The following is a 12,119-nucleotide window of genomic DNA, read 5'->3' as shown; positions in this document are numbered from 1 at the left end:
TGATTCAGTTAGTATTTCCTCATTCACGTTTATCTCCTGAAGAGTAAACCAACAGAAAACTCCTTTCAAAAACTGAACAAAGAAGTACCTCAGCCTACTTAACCTGGCCGTGTTCTCTTGTTGGCTCCACTCAGTAAAGTCTGTAAGGCCAAAGCAGACTATTATACTATTCATTCAACAGGTATTTGTGAAACGCTTTGTATTGTGCTAAAGTCCTCAACAGAAGCTTACAGTCTATTAAGAGATAAAAGATACACATGCAGACTTTAAATAACAGTGAAAGGCAGGGTGTAGATAAAAATGAGTTGTGCAGGAAAATAGGAAATCTATGTGGATAGAATTAATTGAGATAAACTTGATTGAAGAGATGGAACTTCAGTTCGAACTTTTACACAGGCAGGATTTCAATAGGTAGAGAGCAAAGGGCTTTCTAGGGCTCCCAATCAACATGAGCACAGATTTTGAATCAGAGATTTACATGTTCTATTTTGAGAATCAATATGGAGATTAGCTTAGCTATGGGTTTTGTGGGAGATAATTAGATTTGGTCATTAGATCTGGTAAGCAGTTCACCAGCCAGTTTCCAAAAGTACAGAAGACAGGAGCCCAAATGCTTCCTACTTCCATTATAGATAAGGAGGGAATACAGGACCAAAGCCACATATTAAATCAAGAGAACTGTTATATTCACCGTAGTTAACAAAACTGTTAAATGCTTTCCCTGCTTCTATTCTTTACTGTTAATATATTATTAAATTAATGATATCCATCAAGATTCAATTAAACTAAATGACATGCTTAAGGAGAGGAGGGGCGGGGCAGAAGAAACAGAAGTGTGCAAAATCGGCAGACGGAAACTCATTAAGTTTGAGAAGCTCTGAGAAGGCATACAATCAGATAGTACATGAAGTCAGAATATGCCTTCAAGTCTTGACTATGCCGCTTACTTGCTCTGTGACCCTGAGCAAATTTAACCTCTTTGTCCCTTAGTTTCTTCAATTGAAAACCCATCTCATAAGGTTTCTGAGAGGACGAAATGATAAAATTTACGTACAGGACTCGGCACATCGCCTGACACATGGTAAGAGTTCAAGAAATGATCATCTTTGTATTGCTATTATTTTTAAGGGTAGGGTGTATAGAGTGCAATGATTCTGATAACCTTGTTAAGGATCCTGGACTTTATCCCAAAAGCAAGGGAAGTCCCTAAAAAATTTTAATAGGATCAGATTTTTATTTTAACAAGATGACTTATTAAGTACCTCTCATTAGAAATGCCAAAGAAAAATTTTATTCCAGAATTTACTAAGAAAAGTTTTGCTTTCTTCAAGGAAGAGGTATCTTTCTTACTCTTAGATAAAATTCTGTAAAGCCTGCAACTTCTATTCACCTTGACAGTCAGAAAGCTTGGAGCCAAATGTGAAGTTCTTAGGCCCTTATAGCCTACATATTTGTGTTCCTTTTTCCTACTGACAACTGTTTTCTGCTTATATATATATTTTCTGATCCAACTCTTTCTTATTTATGTTCTAGAATTTGGGGGGTATTATTCTCCTCTGAAACTACTTCAACTCTTTGTGGAATGAGGTATAATATAATTAACCAAACGAAAATAAAGCATAACCATGAGAGCTTCACAATGCATGAATCACGCACTGTAGATGCATTCCCAGCATGCCACCATAATTGCTCTTTTGGCGTAAGCCTAGTCAGATGGAGCAGGAAAACCAGATGGCACAGGAAACCTCTCTCTATGCAAGAAGAAGTAGAAGAGGAAAGTGCAAAGACCTAAGGCCTTCCCAGAATTAGCAGGGCATGGTTAAGGCAACTGTGCCAAGAGTAGAAGAGAATCTGAAAGGGGCACGCTGCTGGGAGTTATGCACTGGTTCGAGGCTAGAATTTTAATTTTTTTATATATAAATATTGTTCCCTTAAAGTACTTCAACCTCTTTAGTCTCTCTACTATTCTTTCAGCTCATAAGACCTTTTTGTTGCTTCACTCATCTCTCTCCTGAACCTGGATCTCACAATCAGCCTTTTCAACAAGGACCTCTCTGACCACAGCAACTCTTCATGCATCTGATCTTCCACCATTCGAATCCTCAACCTGGGCCATTCACTCATATTGTCCACTTTTTCTCCTTGGATTGAAAAGCACTGTTGACTCTGAGTCGACTCTAAACTCCCTCACTACTAATTACTGATCCTTTTATTCATCCCTTGACAGTCACATGAGTACTGCCAGCTGTTCTAAACCTTTCTCCCATGACATTGTCTAATGTACTGCTCTTTCTCTGATGCCTCATCAGCTACACTACAGAATGAAATATCTCTATCCTGTATCAACAAACTCATCTTCCTTCTATTTTACCACAAAAAGCCTCTGTAAGCCAAATCCTTGGCATGATCTCTAAGTATCATTATAACTGCACCAATGCACACCTTTTCAGAGAAGGAGGAATTCCTCCCTTCTAAACTAACCATTCGCTCTGTGCCCTTAATCCCACTGTCTCTTGTCTATTCTGCGACCTTATTTCACCATCTCTTTTTCCGCCTACATTCTTTTCTTTTCTAGCTGCTTCAAACACCAAGACCACAAAAAACCATTACATAATACTGAATCCTATGTAGGCTCTATTACCCCTCAATTCTTTCCTTTTCTTCTTTCCACCTTGAAAACTTCAAAAGGTAGTTTTATGTTATCTGTCTCCTTTACCACCCATGTATGTTTAACCTCTTGAAATTTGCTTGTAGCTTCCAGTTTACTGAAAAGTACTTTCTTTGAAGTGATTGGTAATCTCTTAATGACCAAATACCCCCAAATCCACTTCACGCTCCTTTGGTTAATCATGAAACTGTCCATATTTCTCAAGACACTCTTCTACTTCACCAATTCCTTTTTTCCACCTGCTTCTACTACAAAGCATAACCAACTCACTTCTTTTTTTTCCAATGCCCACTCGCAACCAACTCACTTCTTAGCCTTCTTCATTCCAAAATCTCTATAAATTACAGCTTCATTCAGCACTTCTACTCAGGTAATCCTCAAATCTATACTTCTATTACTAAAATCTCCTTTTTTTGAGAGAGACAAGGATTTATTGAAGTATGATTTATATATAATAAGATGCAAAATCTTAGATGGTTAACTATATGAGATCTGATAATTGCATATTCTGTATGACCACCATTCAAACAAAAATAAAACATTTCCATTTCCATCACCCAAGGTAGTTCTCTCTTGTCCCTTTCTAGTCCATTCTCCCCTCTCCCTGGAGGCAACAGCTTTCTACCTTCTATTACCATCCATTAGTGATGCCTGTTACTGAACTTCTTCATGTAAATGGAATCATATGTAGTCTGTACTCTTTTGTGTCCAGCTTCTTTTACTTAGCACAATGTCTGTAAGATTTATGCATGTTGTTGCATGCATAAATAGTTCATTTCCTTTTTACTGCTGAATCATCTTCCATTGTATTACTATACTATGATTTTCCCACTGATGGACATTTGGGTTGATCCTACTTTGGGTGATTGTGAAAAAAGGGTGCTGTGAACATTCTTATCAAAATTGTTTTATGGATGCTTGTTTTCATTTCTCTTGGGTAAATACCTGGAATAGAATTGTTGTGTGATGGGGTATATGCATGTTTAAATTTGTAAGATACTGCCAAACAATTCTCCCAAGTGGTTGTACCATTTTACATTCCTACCAGCAATGTCTGAGAGTTCTAGTTGCTTCACAGTCTAACATTTATTATTGCCAGTTTTTTCAATTTTAATCAGTCTAGTTGATGTGAAATGATGTCTCCCTGTGGTTTTTAATTTGTATTTCTCTGATGACTAAAAATGTTGAGTGATTTTTAATGCGCTTATTGGCCATTTGTATATCTTTTGTCTGGTTCCAGTCTTTTTTCCATTGCTAAATTGGGTTGTCTTTTTACTGTTGAATTTAAATCTCTTTTGAATTTCATTTGCTTCCATATTTTCAACTGTCAATTGTCTGTAACAAACTAACTTTCTTGATATTAACTTGACAATATCAAGATAAATATGTCTTGATATTGATAATATCAAACCATATTTAAAATCTAATGTGTCATGTTTCACTCTGAAAACAGACTTAGGCATTACTGTCAACCATACCACAATATACTTCAATCATGTTTGCTTTAAATCCTAACTCTTGGTGTTTGCTTCTTGATACTCGGCAGGAATTTTTGACAGGTGCTAAAGTACAATCACTAACAGTACAGTTTTTGGGATTGCCTAGTTCAAATCCATACTCTGTTGTTTATTTGCTGTGTGACTTCGGACAAATGACTGAATCTTTCAGTACCTACCTTATAAATTTTTTGTAAGGTTTTTTAAAAATAAATCAAGTACTTTAGACAGTACCCAACAAAAAGAGAGTGCTTAATAAATAACAGTAGTTGTTATTTTTAGAATTAGTAATGCCTCTTGCTTAAAGTCTTTTCTCATGATTCTGACATCTTAAACCAAGCATTCAGCCTCTCACATCTAAACAATTAAAGTAGTCTCCTAAATGGCTTTTCTCCTCCTCTAATTCACCTGTCATACCACTGGTGGATTTATCTTCCTAAAAAATTTCCTTATACACATCATCACTTCCTGGCTCACAGATGGCCACTCTAACAAAGATCCTAACCCTTTCTCCTACTCCTAATACTTAAGGTTTCCCACAGCTGGTCTTTATATAACTCTCTAAAATGTGCCTCTTACATATAGGGATGGGGAAGAATCCAAAGAGATTGTGCCTAAAATAGAGGCCTGGTGCAGTGGCTTACACCTGTAATCTCAGCAGTTTGGGAGGCTAAGGTACGAGGATTGCTTGAGCCCAGGAGTTGGAGACCAGCCTGGACAATATGGCAAGACCTCAACTCTACAAAAAAATTTTAAAAATTGGCCTGCGTGGTGGTACACACTTGGAGTCCCAGCTATTTAGGAGGCTGGGGCAGGAGGATTGCTTGAGCCCAGGAGGTCACGGGTGCAGTGAGCTGTGACTGCGCCACTGCACTCCAGAATGGGTGACAGAGTGAGATCCTGTCTCAAAAAAGAAAGAAAGATGTGAAAGTGGTTGCCTCTAAAGAGGAGAAAATGGGGAGGAGGGGCAGGAGAATGGGGACTGATACCATCTGTAACAAACTCTGCACAATTATTTAACTCCTTAAACTAATATTCATAAAATGTTTAACTTTTGCAAAAATAAAAACTTGGAAGAGGCTGGGGGCGGTAGCTCATGCCTGTAATCCCAGCACTTTGGGAGGCTGAGGTGGGTGTATCATGAGGTCAGGAGTTCAAGATCAGCCTGGCCAAGATGGTGAAACCCCGTCTCTACTAAAAATACAAAAAAATTAGCTGGGCATGGTGGCACGCACCTGTAATCCCAGCCACTCGGGAGGCTGAGGCAGAGAATTGCTTAAACCTGGGAGGTGGAGGTTGCAGTGAGATCTCGCCACTGCACTCCAGCCTGGGTGACAGAGCGAGTCTCTGTCTCAAAAAAAACAAAAAACAAAAACTTGGAAGACAGACACAGCCCAAAAGACACAAGCAGAAAGGAAGGAGGGTTGGTTTATACTGAAGCATGTACGATAATCTGCAATTTTGTTGTCCATACCTAAGGATAATATTCAATAAATAGACCTATGCAAGGAACAGTTGGACACATCCTTTCACTTAGTGCAGCTACTGTATTTGCAAACTGAGGAGTTTAGATTTTATCCAATAAGCAACAGGAAGGTGAGGGAAGGTTACGGAACACAGTTATAATATAAACTTTATAATATAATATAATAATATATAACAATATATTATAACTTTATAATATAATAAACATAATATTTTAGTAAGATTAAACAGGAATTACATAAAATGTACTTGACTATAGAGAAGAAAGAAGGGATGGTGAAACATGAAGGATATGCTAATTGGGACAAGACGCGATGGAAGCCTAGAGAAGGGTGATGACTGGGGAAACAGAAGGCTTTCATTTCCAGTCATTTTGCAAGAACAGAGTATGATTCGCTGGCCAACTAAATACAAAACTTAAGAATGAAAAAAAAAATTGGGAACATAACACCCTCCTAGCACAGAGTAAGCACTAAAGGAATACTTGTAAAGTTAAATAAAGAGTGACTCTGAAGCTATAAACCTGAAAGACAAATCTTAATATATAGTTCAAAATACAAAGTTCATTACTGTTTGTCTAGGTTTTGTGTTTTTTTTTTTCTATCTAAGTCTCCAATTGGTTTAAAAGAGTTTGGGCTCAATTCACTTAAAATCTTATGTAGCAGTCCCTGCTTATGTGTAGGGGCTATATTCTAATACCCTCGATGGGTGCCTGAAACTACAGACAGTACCAAACCTTATGTATACTACGTTTTCTCCTATATAAACAAACCTATGATAAAGTTAATCTGTAAATTAGGCACAGTAAGAGGTTAACAACAACAATACTAAAATAGAACAATCATAACAATGTACTGTAATAAAAGGTACATGAATGTGGTATCTCTCTCACAAAATATTTTAATTTTTTCAGGCCACAGTTGACCTCAGATAAGTGAAACCACTGAAAGTCCCATCTGATAAGGGGGACTAAGGTACATATTTTTCACCACTTGATTAATGTTATCTGGACTGAATCTTCTCATTTCTATTTTGATATCTTCATGTCAGAAACAGGCTGGCTACCAGACTGTTCCGTGTTTGTACCTACCTGAATCTACAGTTTACTGTGTCTTTTCTTCCCTATATATTCCATATATAGTCAACAATTTTTTGCCCATTTACTTCTTAGTTTTCTTCTAGGCTCCCCGTGCCTCCCACCTTCCTAGCTGGATTCCTTATCCTTACCTTTCTTGGCCACCAATCTCTTTTTCTTCTACCTTCAACTCTTGGCACAATGCCCGACTCTTCTAACTGACCACATGGAAAATTAAAACAGGGTTGCTGTGTGACATTAAAATAGCTCTGAAGCATGGAGCAGTATAAAGAATCTTCCAGTATAAAGAGCAAGGGATGTTTACGGGCCCATGGTAATAAAGTACAGTACACTGAGCATTAATCTTTCTACTGAAAACTGTGTGCCAGTCATTACCTTGTTTCCAAAATTACTTTTTTTTTTGTAATTAATGGTCATTACTAGAAAACTCAGAAAATAAATATAAGCAACATGATTATGTTTGTGACTTAGAAAGATAATTCTGAAGACAATGTAAAATAGAACAGTTAGGAGATCAACACATAATATATAGACAAGGAAGAGTGAGGAGTTGACAGTGGTCATGGAGAGATGGGGACTTGTAGAAGAAATACTTTGGAAGTAGAACAGGCAGGATTCAAAACCTCATCCAGGTAGGAAAGAAAAGGAATCAATACTGACATCAAGGTTGTTTAGATGACTCTATAAATGATGAAGCCAAGTAAGAGAAAAGAGAGAAATGATTCTGTAAAACAAAGACCATGAGTTCTGCTGGGCTTCAAGCTGTATGACAAAGTCAAGGCAAATAAAAATAAATTGCACTAAATGATCTCCACGTCTCCTTTAAATTCAGATTCTTCCCTTCCAAACTAGTGACGACTATCCGAAGATTTCATGATCTTTTTAAATTAAATTCTATTACTCATTATCTTCAGTGCTCAAGAATCTAATCAGGTAACTAGCATTCACTGTCCAACTTTTCTATCGACATCAGATTCTTCTTTCCAGAACTTAAATTGACCACTTACTCTAGAGATTTTACATTAAATATAAACCTTATACATTTAAAAATCCCCAAGTTATGTCTCAATGTATGTAAAACAATGTAATCCACACTTGTTTCAAAGGTCTTAGCAAGAAAGATCAATTTAGATTATCCTATTTTCACAGCAATGATACCTAACATGTAACAGCTATTTCTACTTTACTCCTAAAACTACAGTTCAAAGCTTCAAAAATGTTCCAATGGGTAAAGACTTAAAAATCCTTCTCTCGACTCACTGCCTCTACCAACTACCTCCTCATTTCTTTTTTCCCTTTTTGCAGCAGAACTCCTTGAAAGGGTTGTCTATTTTGCTCTCTCCATTTTTTCTTCTCTCATGTGCTCTGTAAGCCCCCTTCAATCTAGCTTTTACCCCAGTCACTCCACCAAAGCTGCTCTTACCAAACTGCAGAATACAAAGGCCAATTGTCATTCTTCGTCATTCTTGATCTATCAGTATCACTTGTCACAGACGTTCACTCTAACCTTCTGAGAATACTTTGCTCACTTGGTTTCTAGGACACCACATTCTCTTGGTTTTCTTTCTCTTCTGTCTATTCTGCTACTTTCTCCTCTTTTCCAAATCTCATAGTGTTTAAATGCCACAGGGATCAGACCCTGGCCTCTTCCATAATTATACTTACTACTTAGTAGTCTCCATCTGTCGAGAAGTCCTACTGATTATAAGTCAAAATATATTCTGAGTTTGACCACTTAGGACTACCTGAATTGCTACTACCCTGGTCTGGGCTGTCATCATCCCTCACTGGAACTACTCCAACAGCTTCCTACCTGGTCTCCCTATCTCCACCCTTTCACATTCTCAACAGAGCAGCCAGAGTGATGATTTTAAAATGTTACATTAGATGCAGTCACTTCTCTGCTGAAACCTGGCCGAAAATGGTTCCCTAATTTTATTCAAAGAAAAAGCCAAAATCCTTCCAATGGCCTATGCAAAGCCTCCAAATCTGCCCCACTTCCACCTCCCACTTACCCTCTGACCTTCTCTTCTACTGTTCTTCCTTGCTCTTCTCTCTTGCTTGCTCCTTTTGAGCCATACTGGCCTCCCGTTACCCCTTGGACACACCAAGCACACTGCTGCCTCAGGGATTTGCATTTATGCTTCCCTCTCCCTGGATAATCCCCATTCTTCCTTATCGACATGACTGTGCTTTCAAGTCTGTGCTCAAATGCCAGCGAGGCCTTCTCTGACTGCTCCATTTCATGTTGCAATCAGCTCCCATGCCTCCCAATCCACCAGCCTTGCTTTATTGTTTACACAGCACTCATCGCTATCTAATCTACTACATAATTCAGCTATTTTGTTTCTCTCTCCCAAACTAGAATGCAAAAGAGTACAGATTTTTGCCTATTTTCTTCATTGCAGTTTTCTTACTACATAGCAGTGTGTGACAAGTAGTTGGTTTTCAATAAAGATTTCTTGAAAGACTGAATGAATGAATAAGTGAATGTAAGAAACAGAAAAGAGAAGGCAAGAAAAATAACAAAAGAATAAAGGGGAAAAAGGGAAGAAAAGGAAAGAAACTGGTCAAGGTAATGTAACAATTAATATGGCACAGCTGGCATTGTAAATCAGATTTGCTTAGCTTCAAGGCCCATAACAGCCTATCATAGCATCAGTCAAGATGCTGTTAGCTGAAACAAATATTTTTAGAATGAAAACAAGCTCATTAAGCAGTAGCATAAAAAAGAAAAAAAATAAGCAAAAGAGGGAAGCAGACATCTTTTCTGAAATACAATGTGTTCAGTCAGAACTATTTATTTAGAATCCGACTACAAATAGTGCATTTTTCAAAACTATAAACATGTATATAGTTATCTTTAAAATACTTTAAATTAACAACAAATTTGAAAGGACTGAATAATTCTGCTTTCGGCGAAGATGGATTTAACCTTTTGCCTAAACCAACCTTCCTATCCCCAATAACAACAACAACAGTACAAAATACGTGAGAGAGTGGTTTATAAGACGCTGGACATCAGGCAAAGGAGAGTGATCCCTGAGAGACAAGTGACAAATGAGGTGAGACATGTGAATGTTCCAACTAATGCCTTGAGAGAATCTCTACTCCCCAGCACACTGAGGGGAAACCCAGGTGTGGCCCTGCAACATCTTTCAGTTGAGTAGGTCAAGCCGAGAGTCCCCAAGAAGAGTTCCCCACAGAGAGAACTCCAAAGGTCTGCAGAGGAATCCGTCCCCTGAGCACTCATGAGAGTGCTGACAGGCTCACGTGTGAGGGAAAACCATCAGAGGCCCCAGAAAGAACTGTCTGAGAGGCTGAGAGAGAACACTGCCTGGTGCTTACACAGAGCCAGGAATGGTGCCTGTTCCTTCTGGTCAGGCCAAAAATCTCAGAATTCATAGGGCATTGAGTAGAGTACTCAGAAGTGGGAAGTAACTAGACCCAGACTGAGAACTGTTTCAGTCATGAAGGCAAGGCCCAAATGGATCAAACTGTTTCCAAGTAACTTACCTGCATCCCAGAGCAAAGCTAAAGAAAACCTAAAGTAACCCAAAAATATGTGGTGCTCAAGGTAAAACTGGCAATGTCTAGCAACCAAAGACTGTCAGACACGTACATAAATAGGAAAATGTGACCAAAACTGAGGAAAAACATTAACCAATCAAAACCAATCCCAGAACTGACAGAAACGCTGGAAATCAGCAGACGTTGACATTAAAAATTATCACAACCAGATTCCAGATGTTCAAAAGGCTAAGTAAAGACATGGAAGGCATAAAAAAAGGTCCTAGTCAAGTTTATAGAAAAGAATACTACAATGTTTGAGATGACCACTACACTGGTTGGGATTAATAGCAGAAGAAAAGATTCATGAATTTAAAGACATAGAGCAACTACTCAACATGAAACAGAGAGAGGAAAAGGAATTTTTTAAAAATGGAAAAGAGCATCAGTGAGCTGCGAGGCAATTTCAAGCAGCGTAATATATGTTTGACTGGAATATCTGAAGGAAAAGAGAGAGGGGTGGAAAAGAGAGAAAAAAGTTAGTTAGAAAATAATGGCTGAAAAATATCCAAATTTGATGAAAACAGTATAGTCACACATTCAAGAAGCTCAATGAACACCAAACATAAGAATCATGAAGAAAACCACACAAAGGCACATCATAATCATAGTGTTGAAACCGGTGGTAAAGAGAAAAACCTTAAAAGCAGCCAGAGAAAAAAGGCACACAGGAATAAAGAAAAAAATGACAGTAGATTTTTGTCAGAAACAGTGCAAATGAGAAGACTGTAAAGCAACATCTTTAAAGTACTGAAAGAAAAGAAGTCCATCTAGAATTCTATACCTAGTACAGATACCTTTCAAAAACAAAGACAACATAAAGACTACTTTGCACATATAAAAGCTGAAATATTTCATCACTAGCAGATCTGTGCAATAAGAAACACTGAAGAAAATCCTTCAGACAAAAGGAAAATGACATTAGATAAAAATATGTACATCCATAGGAATGCAGAAATAGTAGCTACATTGATAAATAGATTTAACTTACAGAAAAATATGGATATCTCTTTAAAAGTTAATTGTTGAAAGAAAAAGGTAGCTACACTGATAAATAGATGATTTTGAAAAAATACGAAAATGTCTTTAAAAGATAATTGTTTAAAGAAAAATAACACTGTATTGTGTTTTATAAAATAGGTATAAATAAAATATGACAACAAGAACATAAAGGCCAGGAGGGGCAAAAGAGAAGTACACTCATGTAAGGTTCTTTCTTTCTTTTTTTTTTAATTGAGATGAAGTCTCATTCTGTTACCCAGGCTGGAGTGCAGTGGCATGATCTCAGCTCACTGCAACCTCCGCCTCCGAGGTCAAGTGATTCTCCTGCCTCAACCTCCCTGGTAGCTGGGATTATAGGCATGCACCACCATGCCTGGCTAATTTTTGTATTTTTAGTAGAGATGGGTTTCACCATGTTGGCCAGGCTGGTCTTGAACTCCTGACCTCAGGTGATCTACCCACCTTGGCCTCCCAAAGTGCTGGGATTACAGGTATGAGCCACCGCGCCTAGCCAAGGTTCTATTATACGTGAAGTGGTATTACCTGAAGGTAGACTGTGTACACTTGTATATGAATGTTCATAGTAACTTATGTATGACAACCGAAAACTGAAACCAACCCAAATGTCTATCAATAAATAAATGAATGAATAAGCAAACTGGGATATATTCATATAATACTTGCAAGAAAAAGAAATACTTCGATATATACAATAAAATGGATGAATCCCAAAATAATTATACTAAAGGAAAGAAGCTAGACCAAAAAAAAGAATATATCCTGTATGATTACATTTGAATAT

At 37.7% G+C, this 12,119-nt stretch overlaps 1 protein-coding gene and 1 long non-coding RNA gene across 2 annotated transcripts in view; one reads left to right on the top strand and one right to left on the bottom strand.

The window, feature by feature from the left end:
* The window catches only part of LOC118145696 (uncharacterized), a 41,703-nt gene extending 40,066 nt beyond the window's left edge, over positions 1-1,637 (top strand). Inside the window, exons 4-5 of the long non-coding RNA XR_004730997.3 lie at positions 991-1,081; positions 1,534-1,637. This is a non-coding gene — a long non-coding RNA (uncharacterized LOC118145696). The remainder of the gene's footprint in view (positions 1-990; positions 1,082-1,533) is intronic.
* The window catches only part of SIK2 (salt inducible kinase 2), a 119,846-nt gene that overhangs the window by 88,817 nt on the left and 18,910 nt on the right, over positions 1-12,119 (bottom strand). The window lies entirely within an intron of this gene.

This window comes from Callithrix jacchus, chromosome 10 (assembly GCF_049354715.1).
Source record: "Callithrix jacchus isolate 240 chromosome 10, calJac240_pri, whole genome shotgun sequence".
NCBI classification, from domain to species: domain Eukaryota; kingdom Metazoa; phylum Chordata; class Mammalia; order Primates; family Cebidae; genus Callithrix; species Callithrix jacchus.
Note: the sequence above shows the minus strand (reverse complement) of the source record. Positions and strands in the feature narration are given on the sequence as shown.